Source organism: Maniola hyperantus, chromosome Z, assembly GCF_902806685.2.
Source record: "Maniola hyperantus chromosome Z, iAphHyp1.2, whole genome shotgun sequence".
Classification (NCBI taxonomy): domain Eukaryota; kingdom Metazoa; phylum Arthropoda; class Insecta; order Lepidoptera; family Nymphalidae; genus Maniola; species Maniola hyperantus.
The window spans coordinates 82,744-93,062 of NC_048564.1; the positions used below are offsets into that span (position 1 = coordinate 82,744).

The 10,319-nt window shown below is 45.2% G+C and overlaps 1 long non-coding RNA gene across 1 annotated transcript; it reads left to right on the forward strand.

Moving 5' to 3' along the window:
• The first annotated feature begins 361 nt into the window (after nt 1-361).
• On the forward strand, nt 362-9,651 carry LOC138404555 (uncharacterized). Its single transcript, XR_011238448.1, has 3 exons — nt 362-642; nt 4,495-4,679; nt 9,510-9,651. It is a non-coding gene; the product is annotated as an uncharacterized lncRNA (long non-coding RNA).
• Nucleotides 9,652-10,319: the final 668 nt, after the last annotated feature.

Sequence of the window (10,319 nt, forward strand, 5' to 3'; positions counted from 1 at the left end):
ACCGGCCCTAAGCCTTTGTTCTCCACCAGCACCCCTCTGTCAATGTCATTCAAGTGCCAAGATAGCCTTGTCGCAATTTAGCGGGAATCCCGCTGCGCGTTTGCGGGAGAATGACAGCACGATCGCAATCCCCTCTGATTGGTTGACGCTCGCTCACTATTGGCTACAATGCATTGTTGCAACAAGAATCGCACAAATTCAGCCAATCACAACAATTGAGATTGTAATAATGATAGGTATGCCCTACTGAGCAAAAAATTGATTTGTAATCATTCGCGTCGCGCGATAGCCAATCGCTGCCGCGGCGACCGACCCCCTGCGCGCGCATCGCGAGAGGGGCCCCGAAACAGGGCCGTGCGGGGAGGTGCGGAGTGCGACTGACGGCGGGTCACTTCTCTATCGTTATCCTACGACGAGTCGGCTCTCGTCTGTGAACTCGCCCGTGACCTCGCCTGGTATACGTGCAGGCTGAGGCGGAACGGCTGATCATCTCACCGGATCGGACCCGGCACAGTTAACAAATCGCCATTGCTCATGAGACAAGTGCGGGAGCGCCCCCCGCCGGCTCCGGGGCTCCGCACGACGAGACGACGCGCGACGTAGCGTCAGTGTCCTCCCGCAATCCAGCCGCGCAAGTGAATCGTAAGTGTTCACTCTTATTATGTAATTTCATACACAATAATAGTAGGTAATGGTTCGCCTCAGCCCTCATCACAACACTCGACACCTCGCGGTATCGCATAATTCCCACAAGAACACGTCCGCCTGTTCAAATGCCGAGAGCAATAACGCAACAACTTTTCTTCACTATTAGTTATTGTGCAGTTTTGATACAAGTATTTATGCTCACGAAAAATGAAAAAATTTCGTTTCTTTATAATAATATTTATCTAATTTTAATATTTGATGTTCAAGTACAGGATATAAATAAAATTCGACACAAATTTCAGTTTCTAATATGTAGCCGTTTTTGATATGCAGGCCGTAGCGTTGACCCATTTCGTATGGGAGCCCCCCTGAAATAAAGCTTTTATATTTTTTTACTAGCAGTTGCCCGCGACTTCGTCCGCGTAAATTTTCTGGTCTCTCATGAGATCAGAAATTTTCCCGCTGCAATAGGCCTCACTTATCTACTCACTAAGTCTCAGCTTATGGAACGGAACAAAGAATACCTCAACGCCAATTTTCATATCTTTAACTTCAAAAACATAGGACTTTTATATAACCTTACAACCCTCATTTTACCCCCTTAGGAGTGGGAATTTTTTTTGGTGGTGAAATCTTTTTTATTTGATACTTACTTACCCGTTAAATAGAGCCTAACTTAGCAATAATTAAAACTTTCCCTTACAAACTTTCATCCCATATTTTACCACCCTTACGAAATAACTTATACAGATTTTTATTATTTAAAGCTAATCTCTATTTTCACGTCTGTAACTTAAAAAACATAGGACTTTCATACAACCTTCCACCCCCCATTTCACCCTCTTAGGGGGGATTTTCGTAAGATCCTTCTGATCTAACGGGCTAGAAAGGATCTACGTTTCAAATTTCAAGTTAAACTAACAATAATTGAAACTTTTCCATTGAAACTCCCCCCCCCCCCCTATTTCATTGTTCAAAATGAGATTTTCATTATTTAAAGCTTCAAAAAGATAGGACTTTCATACAACCTTCGACCCTCGTCCCTCCCTTTCAAAGTTTCACCCCCTTAGGGATTTGGGTTTAGGTTAGGGAAAAACCCGTTTCTTAGCTTAAAGAACCTATGTTTTAAATTTCAAGTAAAAATAACAATAGTTATAGGCTTTATAGTTTCTGAGATTTTGTGATTAGTCAGTCAGTCAGTAAGTAAGTGAGTGGAGTGAGTGGTATTTCGCTTTTATAGATATAGAAGATAGATAGATCATGCAATATTCAGCCGAAGGCCATCTGTTTACGGATTGATGTGATTTATTTGCATGTGTATAGATAAAGACCTGGAGAGTGACATAGGCTGCATTTTATCCCAGAAAATCAAAGAGTTCCCACGGGATTTTTTAAAAACCAATTCCACGCGGACAAAGTTGCGAGCATCAGCTAGTTATTTTTTAATTTTTAGTGTACAAACAATTTTTTAAAAAAATTGAAGCTACTCAATGAGCTCTAAATAATGATCCCCACATACTACGGTAAGAAAAACAATTTGCCCCTTTAATAAATAATTCAATTGAAATTCTAATTCAATATTTGGTTTTGGATCATCATCATCATCATCATTTACCTATGTGAATCGAATCGATTGTGTGTCCTGGGTATATATACTCGTATACATGTATCATATACTATGTTGTGTACCATATAGGTACTGTATTTAAACAACAACTACTGAACACAACGATTTATAGTTTGTAGGCTGTGTGCTTTTTTGGGTTTTTCTTTCACAGTTCATTGCGATTTTCTAGCTCGGAAAAGAATTATTTCGTACACCCAAAATATAATTTTCATATTTAGGTATGTATGGAACTCTGCCCCAGCCAAGTGCGAGGCCCGACTCGCACTTGGCTGGTTTTTGAAATATTTTTATTATGGCAGTTTATATTAAACCCATACCCCCTTGGTTTCTACACGGCATCGTACTGGAACGCTAAATCGCTCGGCGGGCACTGTTTCATCGGTAGTGTGATAACTAGCCACGGCCGAAACCTCCCACCAGACCAGACCGGAGAAAATTTAGAAATTATTAAATTCCAAATTTTCCCTGCCGGGAATCGAACCCGGGACGTCCCACTGATAAGAGCACAGCGCTCACCACTGCGCCATCAGGAGAGTCGTGAAGCTATTATCGAACAGGAGGGCGAAGTGTTTTCCTCTTCAGTTCGTTAGGCAGCTAGTCCGTAGCGCTGGCGCTGGCTCGGCAGTCGGCCGTAGCACTGCAGATGCAGTTCCTACGTAGCTTCTTTGATAGGCGAGTTACGTAACGACTGCGCAAGCTGCTCACTCATTCCTCAATTCACACTCCAAAAACCGTACACGAAGGGTTCCGTGCCGTCATCGTTATGTGTACGGCAGTCGAGTCGCTCGAGGGCCGCGATGACTGTCGCCGATCGGCTCGTACGGATGTGAGGCAATATCTGTCTATCCGCCGCTAGGCTGCGGCGGCGTCGCGCGTCGTGACGGGTGTCCGCCCAGCTCGGCACCGACTCGATACTCGATACTCGATACTCGATACACAATGCGCTCTAGGCAGGAAGGTATTGTTCATCGAACCATTAATCAATCGATCAATATCCATGACTATTCAACTTCTTTTTGTCGTGTACAAATGATCCAAATTGGTTGACAATAAGTTATTCCTATAGTCGGGGACAAGTCGAGATGGCAATCGGGGAGAGAACGCCCCGCACGGTGCGGGCGAGCGCGAATGCCATCTCAACCTGATGCGTATTAAATATATTATGTTATAGTACACACTACACTACTCAGAGTGAGACCAATCTTCTCTATATAATTATAAAAATGAATCGCTGAATGTGTTGCTGATCGCAAATCTCGAGAACAGCTGAAACCATAGACAATAGTACATATTGCACGAGACCGGGAAGTAAGCTTTTGCTGGTCGAGTGTGAGTTATACGAGTCTATACGAGGCCAGAAAGGCACTCCCGGTCGAGGCATGTATATTGTATAGTGTTCTTTTATCGAAAAGACTAAAGGAATAGGCGATCGCTAATCGCAGGTAACGTTGTCTAGCATTCGAAATTCGTTTCGTAAAAGCGATAGCGAATCAAGAAATGGAATCGCTCAGAATCGAATGCAGTTTGTCTAGGCCCTCTGAATCGATTTCGCTAATTCTTTTTTCATAATATTCATTGAAGTACGGGGATGGTTCTTACGGAGAGAAAAGTTTAAAAAAGAATCGACTGTTAGGCGGTACGAAGTTCGCCGAGGCAGCTAGTTAGATTATAAAATCTAACTAATAATAAATAGTGAGGGTCTCTCTCGCTCTCTCGCTCCCGAGGGGTAGAGAGTTTCCCGGGAAGCATGTCGGCATACCTACGAAGTGGAGTCGACAAGGTCGCCAGGGAGCCGCAGGGGACGCCATTCAATTGTGAGACAATGCTGCATTCATCTGCTCGCTGTGCGATCATTAATATGATACGCACAACTATGTACTTTTAATGAAGAATACGACGTACGTATGTAATCAGGTATCAGCTGCGCCCTAGCCGCATGGCGACGATCTGTAGCTACGCGCTGTGTGGCTGACGGTGTCCCCCCGCCTCATACCCCGCTTGCCATCTCGACCTGTCGCGGACTATAGTTGGCAGGTCGCTCCAAATGAGAATCTAACGTGCGATTCGTCAGGCGCCCTTCCCATTGATCCCGCAACGGTCGGAGTTTAGTTAGAAGTAGGACGACAGTAGGTATATACGTACGTATAGTATATGTAGGACGTCAACTCGGCAAGACCGCGCGTCCTGTCGCATACTACGATTTCTATATTATTGTATAGCGCTGCATGAGCTAAGCCCTCGTCACCGCGACGCTCGTTAGCTCACGCCTCCGCCGGCACTCGGCAGTTCGTGCTCCGCTGGTGACACGCCGCACGCGCGCCCGCAGCTGAGTCGCGCACACACGCACCACGAGTACCTGCCTCGATCTCGTGGGGACCGGGATAACCTGGGACTCCTAGGACGCGTATGTTAACATTTCCTTTTTTATCGCCATAGTGAAGTACTGTTTCAAAAATTTGCACGTAAAGCTTAAAACTTACTTAACCAATAATTTCATTTCATTTAATAATTCATTCATTTTTCATTTCATTTAAAAATTTAATATACAAGCAGTTGGCCGCGACTTCGTCCGTGTTATACTGATCGACCCATAGCGGGCCAGCATCGAGTACGGCTCTCCTCTCAGAATAAAAAAGCTTTATGATTGCCACAGTCTGCTACGCTGGCCCAGTGCGGATCGGCAAACTGCACACACCTTTGAGAACATTATGGAGAATTATAAAGAGAATTAGAAAGATCTAAATATATAAGAGATCTTAACGATACAATTAAAAGAGCTCTTGCCACCATAAATATTCCTGCGCTCATTGAGCCGGCAGGGATTAGTCGGGATGATGGCAAGAGACCTGATGGATTGACGCTGGTTCCCTGGGAACGGGGACGGGCGCTAATGTGGGACGCAACTTGCGTTGACACATTGGCCCCGTGTCATATCAGGAAGACAGCATCAAGACCGGGAGCCGCAGCAGAAACAGCTGAAAACGGCAAGCGGCGCAAGTATGCCTCTCTTATAGAGAGTTACATTTTTGTGCCGTTTGCCGTGGAGACCCTGGGGCCATGGAGTCTTAGTGCTAAAATTTTTTACGAGACATTTCACCGCGATTAATAGCCTCAACTGGTGACAGAAGGGCTGGCTCATTTTTTGCGCAGCGGATCAGCCTGGCTGTCCAGCGCGGAAATGCAGCCAGTATTCTTGGCACCATTCCACGCGTTCATGATTTATATAGTAATTAGATAAGGCTAGCTTTAAGTTTTATTGTATTAAAGAGGAAATATTAAAGAAAAAACGGAAGCCTTGTGGGACCACTTCGTTGTCTGTCTGTTTGTCTGTCTGTCCGTTTGTCCATCTGTTCGTCTGTCTGTCGTGTCTGTCAAAAAAACCTATAAGGTAGATACTTCCCAATGACTTAGATTCATTAGAATCATGAAATTTGGCAGATAGATAGGTCTTATAGCACACGTAACAGGAAAATCAAAGAACCGTGAATTAGTGGTTAAAAATTAAAATATTTTCATGAACAAATAATTAGTAGGATAGGACTAGTATACCGAGTGGGATATCATAATATGAAAGTTAAGTTATTAGTTAAGTATTTGTGATCTTTTTTTTGTCTTCATGCTTTGTTTTTTGTTTTGTTTTGTTTATGTACGTTTGTCTGGTGTTGTAATGTTGTTGTGTTTTGTAACTGTGCGCTATGGTCCCAAATAAAAGTTTTATTTATTTATTTAAAGAGCTTTACCTGTACATTCTAAAATAGATTTTTATTTATGTATGGGCATAATAGTTTTTGATTTACTTATCTTTCGAGGTTTTACCTCGAAAAATCGTCAATAGGAATTTATGTACAGAAAACCTAACATACTAACTATAATAGTTTTTTTTTTAGTAATTTATGTTTTATACATGCTTACAAAGCTTAAGTTATCTATAAAATGGCAAATTAAACACACAAACACCATTTCATTCGATTTTGTTAACAAACAATGTACCTAATGTGACAACTTTTTTCGTTTAGCTGTTAGCACAACAGCTAAAATAAATAATTTAACGGCAAAATTCTGTGATATATTTTAATATTATACTGTATTTATATTTATGAACTCAGTATTTTTCCTTTTTCATTTGACAATATTTTTTTTACAAATTTGACATATTTTGATACAATAAGTAAAAAAAAAGCTTTTGGGGACCCCAACTTTGGATGTGTCATCCGTCAATCGATTTTGTTGGTATAAAATGTACCCTATGTCACCCGGACCTTAACAACAAATCTATTGACACCCATTCATCAAAATCGGCTCAGTAGTATAGCACAGTGGAGCACACATACATACATACATACACACACACTGCTAAAATTATAACCCTTCATTTTGGCTTTGCCGTAGTCGTATCAATCAAAGAGTTCCCACGGGATTTTTACAAAATCCAATTCCGCGAGGTCGAAGCCGCGGCAATCAGCTAGTTATATAATATTTTTGAGTTTGAATTAAATTTTTGAAAAGAACAACGGCAGAGTTTCCTGGTACTGGAAGTACAGACGTTTGGAATGTACGGCAGGGTAGATTCACTCGACGATTCGCAAAGCAATTTGCAAAAGTTTATTTGAGGTAGGTATTGTTTCCTCGTTGCTATTTATAAGTTATCGCCTTTGTGTTTGTGTGCAAATGTATTCTGGTTGAAACCAGAAACGAGTTTGTCTCGTAATGAGGTCCGGGATCGAGGCCGACCCACTTCGCGCGTCACGCCACTTGTCCCAGTTAGCGCTCACGCCGCACGCCGCACGCCGCACGCCGCACGCCGCACCGGGCCGTGCTGGGCTACTTGCTGTATGTTGTAGAGAAGCAGGCGTTACTTTACACTTGTCCCAGTTAGCGCTCACGCCGCACGCCGCACGCCGCACGCCGCACGCCGCACGCCGCACGCCGCACGCCGCACGCCGCACCGGGCCGTGCTGGGCTACTTGCTGTATGTTGTAGAGAAGGAGCATCCTCGGCGAAACGTGCGTCGAGTGTGCTGCGTGTTGCTTGCTTGTTTAGCAGTGGGATTTCGCATGCTGCATGTTGCACCATACAGATTCGACCTGTTTCAGCGGATTATAGCTTTTGGTTCATTGTACCTATATTTGCAGCTCTTCGGGCGCGACTCGAGAGTGGGTGGCTCGAAGTAACGTTCTCATGATTCCGTCCGTTCCGTGCGAACAGCTGGTTTGGTTGTTGTTGTAAAGCACTAAGCAGGCAGCTCGTGACAACTAAATCCACAACAGACGTAGAGAGTAGAGTTGTAGAATTAAGAGCCGGTGACATCAATCGAACACATTTTAATCTTTACTAATAACATTTCATGCTTTGTCTGTGTAAAACCTTCTATATTATCAAAGCGACTCATTCACTCACTGACTGACTGATTTATCACGAGATCTCAGAAACTATAAAGCTTACAAACTTGAAATTTGAAAGGTAGGTTCTTTCTAGAACGTAGATGTCGGCTAAGAAACGGATTCGAGAAAATCTACACTTGGGGGGGGGGGGGGGAGGGGGGTGAATGAGAGTTGAAAGGTTCTATGATAGTCCTGTTTTGAAGTTAGAGATATGAAAATAAGTGAGTACGTATAACTTAATATTTTAATTCTCGTACTCCAGCTGCAGTGGTACAATGTATAGGGCTCTTCATTATTTCTACAATTACTCTAAAATGTAGGAGTGCTAAAATAAAGCTTATAGTCCGATTTCCACCGCGCTCGTGACGCGGGGCAGCTAGCGGAGATGCAAGGCGAACTCAATTAACTACATGATCTAAATGTCACATTTTACATACTCACCTATTTATTATTATGCACTGTGATCCCTTATTATAAATGCGAAAGTGTGTTTGTTTGTTGGTTTGTCCTTCAATCACGTCGCAACGATGCAACGGATTGACATGACTTTGCATGGGTATAGATAAAGACCTGGAGAGTCTCATAGGTTTTTTATCCCGAAAAATGAAAGAGTTCCCACGGGATTTTTCAAAACCTAAATCCACGCATACGAAGTCGCGGGCATCAGCTAGTGAATTATATTATTTTACTGCTCTCCTAGTACTTTGTTCGTGTAAGCTACGTCGGAGTCACGTCCAAAGGTCTCCGACCTTCAACTTGTGCAGTAGGGTGATATATCGATCTTAGGTTTGTTTGGCATCTAGCTAAACGATCTCTGATGATTTACCTGCGCAGGAGGCGATTTGCAGTGGGTGACACGGAAATATAAAATAGTATGAAACACTATAATGTATTAGGTAGGTATTCTCATTCTCTCGCAGCCTAGATCCTATAGATGTATGTTTGTGTTCGTCTCGTTTTAGTGACGTTTTTTCGTTACATCCAGTTTCGAATTTTATTAGGTACCTACTACTTAGAGAAGTTTTGTTTACAAAAAAATATAAAAATGGTCCCCTGTGTTGCAGGTTAGGGCCGGCTCAGCAGTCGTTCGCGAACAGCGCGAGTTAGGTATATAAATAGCTGGCGCGCTTTACATAACTCGCCACCGCGCTTCGCGTATTGCGTGACAAATGACAATCGACACAACATCTCAATACTTCCCATTTCATTTAGTTCTAACACATCCATTCATACATAATCTGCTGTGGCGACTTTTATTTATGTAAGTTATTTTTTAATATTATAGTCGGTGAAATTTTTTATACCTATTATTTTGCCATGCATGCTCGACATATCGTGGACCGAACATAGAACCGACGTCTCAATACTTAGCAAACTAAAAATAAAAATGAGGCTATCTAACATCTGTCTGCGGAGGACCCTCGCGTACTTCGCTCACATCGCAAGAAAGGACATCCTGGGAACATCGAAGGAAAGAGAAAGAGACCTCGGACGTAGCGCGACGCGTTGGTCAGACCAAATATAAGAAGCGCTCGACACACCTATCTGCGATGCAATCCGCGCGGCAACAAACAGGGAAATAGAAAACATCGTAGCAAAAATTGTATCTAAAGGGCTTCTTATTCCACCTTCCTGAATAAGACGTCTAAATGGTATAGCTACCGTCAAACTAGGCAACTTTGCCACTCAATGATACTTTGCCCAAAAAGCTATTTATATATTATGTAATTTTTTTGATAAATTAATTTTTAAACCAAAATTTGTTCGATTTTGATGGCGGGCAAAGTAATCCGGACTTTTAGCTAACATTGCCCACATCGTTTTTTCATCCAAATATAACAGATTGTTTGCAGAGAGTGCGCTGCGCCCGGGGAGCGTCGGAGGCGCCGCCGGCATGGAGGAGAGGGGCGAGACGGTGCAGCTGCGGCCGGTCGCCGACGCCGCCGAGGGCTCTTCGCCTATACCCGCCAAGTAAGTGCCGTCGTCAGCGGAGAGTGCGCTGCACCCGGGGAGCGTCGGAGGCGCCGCCGGCATGGAGGAGAGGGGCGAGACGGTGCAGCTGCGGCCGGTCGCCGACGCCGCCGAGGGCTCTTCGCCTATACCCGCCAAGTAAGTGCCGTCGTCAGCGGAGAGTGCGCTGCGCCCGGGGAGCGTCGGAGGCGCCGCCGGCATGGAGGAGAGGGGCGAGACGGTGCAGCTGCGGCCGGTCGCCGACGCCGCCGAGGGCTCTTCGCCTATACCCGCCAAGTAAGTGCCGTCGTCAGCGGAGAGTGCGCTGCGCCCGGGGAGCGTCGGAGGCGCCGCCGGCATGGAGGAGAGGGGCGAGACGGTGCAGCTGCGGCCGGTCGCCGACGCCGCCGAGGGCTCTTCGCCTATACCCGCCAAGTAAGTGCCGTCGTCAGCGGAGAGTGCGCTGCGCCCGGGGAGCGTCGGAGGCGCCGCCGGCATGGAGGAGAGGGGCGAGACGGTGCAGCTGCGGCCGGTCGCCGACGCCGCCGAGGGCTCTTCGCCTATACCCGCCAAGTAAGTGCCGTCGTCAGCGGAGAGTGCGCTGCGCCCGGGGAGCGTCGGAGGCGCCGCCGGCATGGAGGAGAGGGGCGAGACGGTGCAGCTGCGGCCGGTCGCCGACGCCGCCATCTTGCATATGCGCACTAGGTCTAGGA